This window comes from Cervus canadensis, chromosome 19, assembly GCF_019320065.1.
Source record: "Cervus canadensis isolate Bull #8, Minnesota chromosome 19, ASM1932006v1, whole genome shotgun sequence".
NCBI lineage: Eukaryota > Metazoa > Chordata > Mammalia > Artiodactyla > Cervidae > Cervus > Cervus canadensis.
The window spans coordinates 14,600,507-14,610,382 of record NC_057404.1 but is presented as its reverse complement, the minus strand read 5'-3'; the positions used below and the strand labels follow the sequence as shown (position 1 = coordinate 14,610,382).

General features: G+C 44.1%; 1 long non-coding RNA gene across 1 annotated transcript; it reads right to left on the bottom strand.

Annotated features, from left to right (window-relative positions):
- Positions 1-930: 930 nt before the first annotated feature.
- Positions 931-5,337, bottom strand: LOC122422276. The gene is made up of 3 exons (XR_006263761.1): positions 5,222-5,337; positions 3,458-3,751; positions 931-2,986 (listed from the first exon to the last, which is right to left on the bottom strand). It is a non-coding gene; the product is annotated as an uncharacterized LOC122422276 (long non-coding RNA).
- Positions 5,338-9,876: the final 4,539 nt, after the last annotated feature.

The following is a 9,876-nucleotide window of genomic DNA, read 5'->3' as shown; positions in this document are numbered from 1 at the left end:
GATATACAGAAATCTTTTGCAACAAATATCAGGTATTTTGAAATTCAAAAGATTACTATTAAAGAAAATCAGACATCTAAAGTTAATGAATTTAGTGTTTTTCTTCCTATGGGAAGATGCAAGAGTCTGAGCTCATTGAAATCATTCCTTTGATATGCACCCAGCTGTCTAGGGCTAGTAACATGTTCTTTCCTATCCTGAGTCCCCTAAATGTGCCTCAGTGGAGATGGCTGCCATGGCCTGATACTTGCAACACCCTTCGCTTACTGATATGGCAAGCAACATTTCTCTTTCACACTTTTCATCTGAAAAATGCAAAACCACCATAACTTCCCCTTGGTTAGGGGTGTGTCTGTGTGTGTGTGCATGCACGTGTGTGTGTGTGTGACATGTGCACATATACACACGAGTGCATCTCTAATGTTTGCCATGGTTCTACCCTCAATGAATTAATTTATTCAACAATGCATTTTGTTTCTGTTTTTGTTTTTTTCCACTGAGTTCTTGCATATCCAGGCATTGTTCTAGGCATTTGGCAGACATTAGTAAATAAAACAGAAAAAAGATACCTTCCAGTACTCTACCAGGGGAAGGCAAAAATAACTGATATGAGGGGATGATGGGATGCATTGGGAGATTGGGATTGACAAATATACATTATTGATACTATGTGTAAAACAGATAACTAATAAGAACCTACTGCAGAGCTCAGGGAACTCTGCTCAGGGCTCTGTAGTGACATTAAATGGGAAGGAAATCCAAAAGCAGGAGCGCATGTATGTATACATACAGCTGATTCACTTTGCTGTACAGTAGGAACTGACACAGCTTTGTAAAGTAACTATAATAAAAATTAATTAAAAAAATTAAAAAATAAAAACATGGGATCGTTATAGCCAAACACTCCAGGAAGCAAACTCACTCAGCACAGCATGGATAGTGGAGTGCAGTTTATTACACTCGTGGGTCCGAGGCAGAGCTTCCTCTTTAGCCAGGGACTGTAACCAACTTTTGTGAAAACTTTATATACCTTAACTGTACATGCTCAAGCCCCCATCCCCAAATTCTTTAAACCTAGCCTGGGAAATGTTTAGGGGAGATGCAATCAGGTTACAGCCATGATTCATAATCAGAAGGGTCAGCTGGTTATACACTGTAGCATACACCGATGGGCACCATCAAGATTACAAAGGTGATTTACTACACAGGGATTATTCCATTCTTTCTGGTGATGGGAAATCTTGGCATGGAATCTGGTGCTTGTCAGTTCAAGAGGCCTGTTTGGCCATAGGTATGTTATTTCCATGGCTACTAGGCGCATAGTCCAAAGTTCACTGGGAATGTAAGATGGCGTTTCCTTCTTTTTCAAAGTGGAGTCAGCTTGGCCTGTTCATTTCCTCCTTCATTCCCACCTCTTGATTCTCTCAACTTCCAGTCTGAACATCACTCATTGGGATGTATTGCATTTTAGGTTTCCTGGTATATATTTGGGTAAATGAAGTCAGCCTCTGTGATACAAAATTAACAACACATTGGAGAATACAAGGTCCACATAACAGAAACAACAGAACAACTGTAACAATGTTTAATATAGTTTTCCACCAATCACACTTTACGCATGATAGAACAGATGTCCAAAAAGGAAGATTGTCATCATACATAGATTTTACTTGATCTTTCATGCCATCTAGAGTGGCTGATATACTGCCAGAATAATCAGAAATATATACACAACATTCAGCTTTGATTATGGCACAGGTCACTCCTTGAGCAGCTGTAAGTATGTCTAAAGCCATTCTATTTTGAATTACCACTTTTCTTATTTGTATTTGTTCAGTATTTAGTGCTTGAATAGCTCTTAGGCTGTCATTTAGGTTCTTTGGGTGAAATTAGTTAGAGTTTCAACTCTAATCATTATGTCCATAGTGCCCAATGAGGGAACAAATATAGCAGCCAAATAATCATACCAATGGAAAACTGATTGTGACCATCTGGCTCATAGGGAGGGTAAGTTTAAAGGCTCTTGTATTGTTGACCTGATGTTTCCATGGGCAAAGGCCAGACCTGAAGTACACCTCCCTATCCATCCTGGGGGCAGCCAAGGCTGTAAGTTAGTCCCACATAACCAATGGGTGCCATTAGGAGCAATCCACCTGATTCTGGGATTGAATCCCCAGTCTGTCCCGGGCCACTGGAGGACTGACTGGGATCTTAAGTAAATTTATAGGTCTTATAGTGCTGTTCTCTCAGAAGAAACCCATTGGTTTTAAATTCTTTTTATCTATCATTCGGTTATTATATCCAAAACTGTTTACATTTTGTTCCCAGCAAATTACAACTATCCTAACAACTTGCCCCTTTTCTGGAGTAATCCACATGTATTCATCCCATATCTGGTAAAATTGGTCAAAATATCAGTTAATTTCTGATTGTTTGGGCTTATTGGCTGTCACATAATATTGATAAGCATTTTCTGAGCTAAGAGTATAATTAAAATGTATCCTATGGCCATTTGTCAGATCGTCGGCCTTTTTATCCCACCAATGGGTAGTGGCTGCTGTGATTACAGTTTCTATACTCGATTTTTGTTGTTCTGCCTGATGCAAAAAATCGCATAAACTAGGCACATCACCACTCCTTAGAGGTGATACCCAACACGGGAATCCACCCATGACAGACGTGGGCATGGCTCCGCACACCTAGCAGTTAGTTTTTTTATGGAAGTCAGCATAAGAATGTACCCATGAAATGAAAACGTTGTCTTGTGCTGAAACTATAGCTAGTCTCAAGAGAATACCGGCAAGTCCTTGAAGCAGCAGTTGATGGTAGAGCTTTGTCTCTTCATTTTCTTTACGATGATCTTGGTTTCACAGGGATCAGTGGGGTCCTTCTGTGTAGTCCATTCGGCGTCCTCTGGGTCTGCGTGGTATGCTCTTTTCACGCTCGTGTGGTGGATCCGGGGAGTGACACCTGCAACATTTAACTGCTGTAGGTGTGGTTAGAACAACAGTATATGGACCCTTCCAATGTGGGCCAAGGAGTCGTGTTTCGTCTCTGACCCACGCCTGATCCCTGGGTACAAACTTGTGAGTCTGTTCCCCAAGGGGGAAAGGCACCCTTTCTTGTACGAACTTAGTTACTTGATTTACCTTACCCAGTTGTTCCATCTGTGGTGAAATCCCATCCCCCCTTACCTGTGGCATATTTGCTGACACCTGTCTTGCTATGGGAGGGGGTCACCCATAGACCATTTCATAAGGAGAATAACTATGGGAATGCAGGGCTACCCTTAGTCTGAGTAAGGCTGCCGGAAGCAAGTCTACCCATGAATAGTCAGTCTCTATGATCCATTTTGAAAGTGTCTCTTTAAGAGTTTGGTTGGTTCTTTCCACCATTCCGGAACTCTTGGGCCTATACGCCTTATGTAATTTCCACTTGATTTTAGACCTTTACATACCTGTTGAATTAAGTCAGCTACAAATGCATGGCTGTTGTCTGATCCTGTACTGGTTGGGAACCTGAATCTGGGGACTAATTCTCAAAGCAGACACTGAGCCACTTTCTTTGCTTTTTCCGTTCAGGTGGGGAAGGCCTCCAACCATCCTGAGAAGGTACATACCATGACCGGTAAATAATGATAGTATCAGCAGGGTTTCATCTTAGTAAAGTCCACTTCTAAATGTTCAAGGGGTAGAGTGCCTTTTAACTGGATTCTTGGAGGTTTTTCTTTATGTCCAGGGGCAACATTGACCTGTGAGCAAGCAGAACAGTTCCAGGATTCCATTCTAAATAAAGAAGAAAGTAATGGAATTAAGAAATATTTTTTAATTAATTTTTACATTTTTTCATGTCCCAAGTGAGTTTCCTGGTGAGCCTGAGACACCAGTGGGGGCTAATGCCTTGGGTACCAGTAACTTGCCATCCAGCAGTTCCCACCAAACTTTTTCATTTTTGGTGGGCCTTTCTGCTTCAGACAGCTAGTCTTGGGCTGGGGTATACTGTGGGAGAGTCAAAGTTAACTCAGGCATTTTTGAGAGTACAAAGGTTGTGCTAGATCCCCCACCACCAGCCCCAAATTTCTCAGCTGCATGTTTTGTGGCTTTATCTGCTAGTCGGTTTCCTGACGCTTGTGGGATGTCTTCCTTTTGGTGACCCCAACAATGCATTACTGCACCTTTTCAGGTTCCCACACAGCATCTAATAGAGTCAAGATTTCTTCCTTGTTTTTACTGGCCTTTCTGTTGGCTGTCAGAAGACCTCTCTCTTTATATACAGCCCTATGTACATGAAAGTATCAAAAGCGTACCTGGAGTCTGTGTAAATGTTTGTCTTCTTACCTTTTGACAGCTGGAGGACCCGGATTAGAGCATATGGTTCTGCCCGTTGAGTAGACCAGTGTGATGGCAGAGAGCTAGCCCTAACAATGGTTGCCTCCATGACTACTGCACATCCTGACAGTCCCAGTCTGGGTCTGGGATTGACTGGTCTGTTAAGCCAGGTTCTCTGGCAAAACCTTCTAGGATGTCCTTGCAATCATGGGAGGGACCACCTTCTCCCACAGGAAGGAGAGTGACTGGATTCAGGGCCTGACAAGGTTTGATAGTAACACAGGGGTTCTCACATTACAGTCCCTGGTATTGAGTAATCCGGGATGTTGACAGCCATTTATGAGGTTCCCTTCGTGGGAGAGTGTTGACCTTATGAGGGACTTTTATGATCAAGTCTTGGCCCATTCAGCTTGGTTGCCTCCTGGACCGGTAAGGGAACTGCAGAAACTGCTCATAAGCATCCTGGCCACCCGGGGGCAGCATTGTTCAGCCGTTTCAAGAAATAAGCCACGGGTCTGTCCCATGTCCCCACAGTCTGGGTCAACACTCCCATAGTCACCTTATCCTTTTGTTACATAAAGAATAAATGGCTTAGCAGGTCTGGCAGATCCAAGGCAAGTGCTGACACAGTTGCCAGCTTTCATTCCTCAAAGGCCTGTTGCTGTCTCTCAGTCCAATTTAGTGAATCTCCTTCTGGTCCAGTTAGGAGTTCATATAATGGCTGGGCCATCTGGGAATAGCCCAGAACCCAAATCCTACAAAACCCAGTGGCATCCAAGAACTCTTGGACCTGTCGTCTGGTTCTTGGTTTGTGGGATTCTCAAAATGACCTCTTTTCTGGACTGGTCTAATAGCGTCTTGCCTACTCTCAGAAGAAACCCCAAATATCTTACCTCCTCTTGGCAGATCTGTGCCTTCTTTTTTAAGACTCAGTAGCCGGACATCACCAACAGCTCTAGTAAAGCCTTGGTCCCTTCCCAGCAGTCTTCTCCATTCTCAGCAGCCAAAAGCAAGTCGTCCACGTATTGTAGCAACCAGCAGCTGAACTTTTCTGGCTGGAATGAGTCCAGGTTGGAAGCCAAGGCTTCCCCAAAGATGGTTGTGGAATTCTTAAATTCTTGTGGAAGGCGAGTCCAGGTGAGCTGTTGTTTGGTGCCCTCTGCTGGGTCTTCACATTCAAAAGCAAAAATGGGTTGAGACACTGGGGACAGGCATTTACAAAAGGCATAAGACCAGAAACTATAAAACTCCTAGAGGAGAACATAGGCAAAACACTCTCCGACATAAATCACAGCAAGATCCTCTATGACCCACCTCCCAACATATTGGAAATAAAAGCAAAAATAAACAAATGGGACCTAATTAAACTTAAAAGCTTTTGCACTACAAAGGAAACTATAAGCAAGGTGAAAAGAAAGCCTGCAGAATGGGTGAAAATAATGGCAAATGAATAAACAAAGAATTAATCTCAAAAATATACAAGCAACTCTTGAAGCTCAATTCCAGAAAAATAAATGACCCAATCAAAAAATGGGCCAAAGATCTAAACAGACATTTCTCCAAAGAAGACATACAGATGGCTAACAAACACATGAAAAGATGCTCAAATCACTCATTATCAGAGAAATACAAATCAAAACCTCAATGAGGTACCATTACACGCCAGTCAGAATGGCTGCTATCCAAAAGTCTACAAGTAATAAATGCTGGAGAGGGTGTGGAGAAAAGGGAACCCTCTTACACTGTTGGTCGGAATGCAAACTAGTACAGCCACTATGGAGAACACTGTGGAGATTCCTTAAAAATCTGGAAATAGAACTGCCATATGACCCAGCAATCCCACTCCTGGGCATACACACCAAGGAAACCAGATCTGAAAGAGACACGTGCACCCCAATGTTCATCGCAGCACTGTTAATAGCCAGGACATGGAAGCAACCTAGATGCCCATCAGCAGACAAATGGATAAGGAAGCTGTGGTACATATACACTATGGAATATTACTCAGCCATTAAAAAGAATTCATTTGAATCAGTCCTAATGAGATGGGTGAAACTGGAGCCCATTGTACAGAGTGAAGTAAGCCAGAAAGATAAAGACCAATACAGTATACTAATGCATATATATGGAATTTAGAAAGATGGTAGCGATAACCCTATATGCAAAACAGAAAAAGAGACACAGATGTACAGAACAGACTTTTGGACTCTGTGGGAGAAGGCGAGGGTGGGATGTTCTGAGAGAATAGCATTGAAACAAGTATACTATCAAGGGTGAAACAGATTACCAGCCCAGGCTGGATGCATGAGACAAGTGCTCAGGGCTGGTGCACTGGGAAGACCCAGAGGGATGGGATGGAGAGGGAGGTGGGACGGGGGATCGAGAAGGGGAATACATGTAAATCCATGGCTGATTCATGTCAACATATGGCAAAAACCACCACAATATTGTAAAGAAATTAGCCTCCAACTAATAAAAATAAATGGGGGGAGGGGAATGAGACAACAATGTAAAAAATAAATAAAAAATAAAACAATTAAAAAAATAAAAAAATAAAAACCTATAAAATTGTAAAAAAAAAAAAAAAAAAGGCATCCTTGAGATCTAAACAAGTATAGATCTTAGCCTTTGGTGGAAAGAGACCAAGTTAAGTATAGGGGTTAGGAATGAGGGATGTAGAGTCACGGTCGCCTGGTTGACCGGTCTGAGGTCCTGTACAGGTCTGTAGTCCTGTCCCCCTTCTTTCTTGACTGATAGGATTGGTGTGTTCTAAGCCGACTGGAAATCAATCACGATGCCCGCCTGTTTCAGTCTGTTTATGGGTGGCAAAGTGCCAACTCAAGCCTCTAGTGGCAGTGGGTACTGACGCTTTCTGACTGGGGTGGCACCGGGTTTAAGTTCTATTACCACTGGGCCTTGATGTTTTGCAAGTCGGGGTTGGGGGGAGGGGTGGGGGAGTTGGGCAGTTTTCTTCCACTAAACCTCAGAGAATCGTCCCGCTTCCCTTCGGGGAGATTCTGCAACCTCTATTCATTTTGAGGTGTTACTGAGAAGGAGTATAAATAGGTGGTTGAGCCCACTTGAAGAGTGGGTCTTTCGTGGGGGGAAAAGGTCACTTGTGCCCCCAGTTTAGCAAGTCTCTTCCCAACAAAGGTATTGGGCATTCAGAGATGTATAGAAATTCATGAGTCACTTGGTGTCCCCCCATCTGACATTTTTGGGGTAGGCAGAGTGGCCTAATCAGCTCCTCCCCAGTTTCTCCTGCTATAGCAGTGGTCTTTTTTGAGATGGGTGCCACCGGTTCAGTCGCCACTGACATTTCCGCTCCAGCGTCCACCATAAAGTCAATAATCTCATCCCTCACTTTTACTTTTACCATGGGCTCTTGGGGACCTTGTGTCTTTGAGCCCTGTCACCCCTATTCAGTCTCTAGTTGGGCCAACCCTATAACAACCGATGTTAAATCCTTTCCCCTGCTATTTTGGGGGCATTAATTTTTCCAGTGGTGGAAGCCCTGGCATTGGGCACATTGAATGGTTGTAAGGCAGCCCTGGCCCTTCTTGGAAAAGGCCTGCCGTGAGGCTGGCTCTGGTTCAGAGGGGCTGGGGAGGTCTAGAGAGGAACCTTCCCAGGGCTGTGGCCAGTACTGTGACCCTCTGGTAGCCCTCTTATTATCTTCTCTCTGCCTTTTCTAGACTTCCCTTTTTGTCTCCATGTCGCTATTCCTGAATACCTTATCAGCAATCTCAATTATTTGTGAGCTGGTCATGGACATTACCCTGTCCACCTTTCGAAGCTTGCGTCTGATATCGGGGTAGGCTTGAGACACAAAATCTGCATTTATCACCATCTGAGATCCAGCAGTCTCTGAATCTATTGGTGTATAAAGTCTATAGGCCTTGCACAGTCTTTCGTAGAACTCAGAGGGTGATTCGGTCTCCCTTTGAATCACTTCAGAGGGTTTTGTCATATTCATAGGTTTTAGGGCCCCCCTGTTGAGGCCTTGTAAAATAGCTGCCTGATATCTCTTCAGGTGGTTCCTCCCTTCCTCTGTGAAATAGTCCCAACTGGGGCTCTCATTGGGGGTAGCTTGTTCTGCCCACCGCTGCAGGTTTGCCGTGCCCTCAGGTTCCATTTCTCTGAACCATTTTTCTGGCCTCAGTTAGGATCCTGAATCTTTCCTCAGTGCTAGAAAGAAAGACTAGCAGTTGGATTATGTTATCCCATGTAGGGCAGTGGGTTCAAAAGCCTAATCATGGCTTGTCACTCCCTAAGTACGGTGGAGTGTGTCTCTGCCAGTTTAATATATCTGTAGAGGAAAAAGACTGGTAATAATAAGCTACAGGAGGCTGGTGGTAGTGTCCATCTGTGCCCTGAACCGGGGGCTGTTGTGCCTCTCCGAGGGGCCTCTGCAGTGGGGTTTTATCCTCCTGTTCCTTAGTAGGACGCAGCCTCTGTCTAATTCCTCTGTTTCCTTCCCCCTTTTCATCTGTACTCACCAGGGGGGGTGGGTACAGCCTGGGAGGTCTAGCTATGACTGAATCCTGGGAGCGCTGACCAGAGGTCTCCATCTCCAGGACCATAGCCTGCTGAAATGGGGTTCTAGGATCTCTGGCAGAATCAGTGGAGGAGCAGTGGCTGCTGCAGGAACTTCACCCGGCCCTGGATCCAGCACTAAGACAACCTCCAGTCCTGGTGGGGCACAGCGGCATCATCATCCAGTATGGGGGAGGGAACAGGTCTTCCCCATCCAAACCCTGCAGAATTTATTTTTTTATCATTAGTTAACATTTGTGCCCTTAATATTGTTCCTTTCCCTTTCTTGATATAGAATCTCACCCAAGGAAGGGGGTCTTAAGCTAACCCTAGCCATGAGTCAATATACAGAAATTGATCTGGATGTCCCAGCTCTCCTATGACTACTGTATAGATTGCTCCCATTATTTTTAAGCTCATGATGCTTTCTGGTGCCCATCCTACTCCCACAGAGGGCCATTCGACCTCACAGAGTATGTGGAGGTGGTTAGGCATCATCTTCACTCTATAGTCTCCTCCAAATCCCTTCTTAAAATTTTTAATCATGCACTCCAGTACAGTTGCCTTAGATACACTTCTCCCCATTTTGCTTACCTTCTTGGACCTTCTTTCTTTCCTTTTCATTCTGTCTATGAAGTTCTGGGAACCCTATGTACTTCTAATATTTCCACTCAATGAAACACTTAAATTGACATTCCACCTCCTTCCCAATTGGAGCGAGAAGAGCCTTACCTGCCAGATCCCAGAGGGAGAAGGGGGATCGGTGTGTCGTCATCTGCCGGTCAGTATGACTGAACCAGAAAACCACATGATCCAAGACTGCTTCTCCCTTGACTTTTAAGGTCTTTTCTGCCTTGGTGGGCTTGATCAGGTGTGGATGAAAAGACAGATGGGTTAAATATCCCACATCATATGCTGTCTCTGGAAAAGCCAATTCATACTCATTTATATATCTCCTTCCTTCTAGCCTGGCAGTTTTGAGGGGATCAAGAATTTCACAGCAGATAGGACA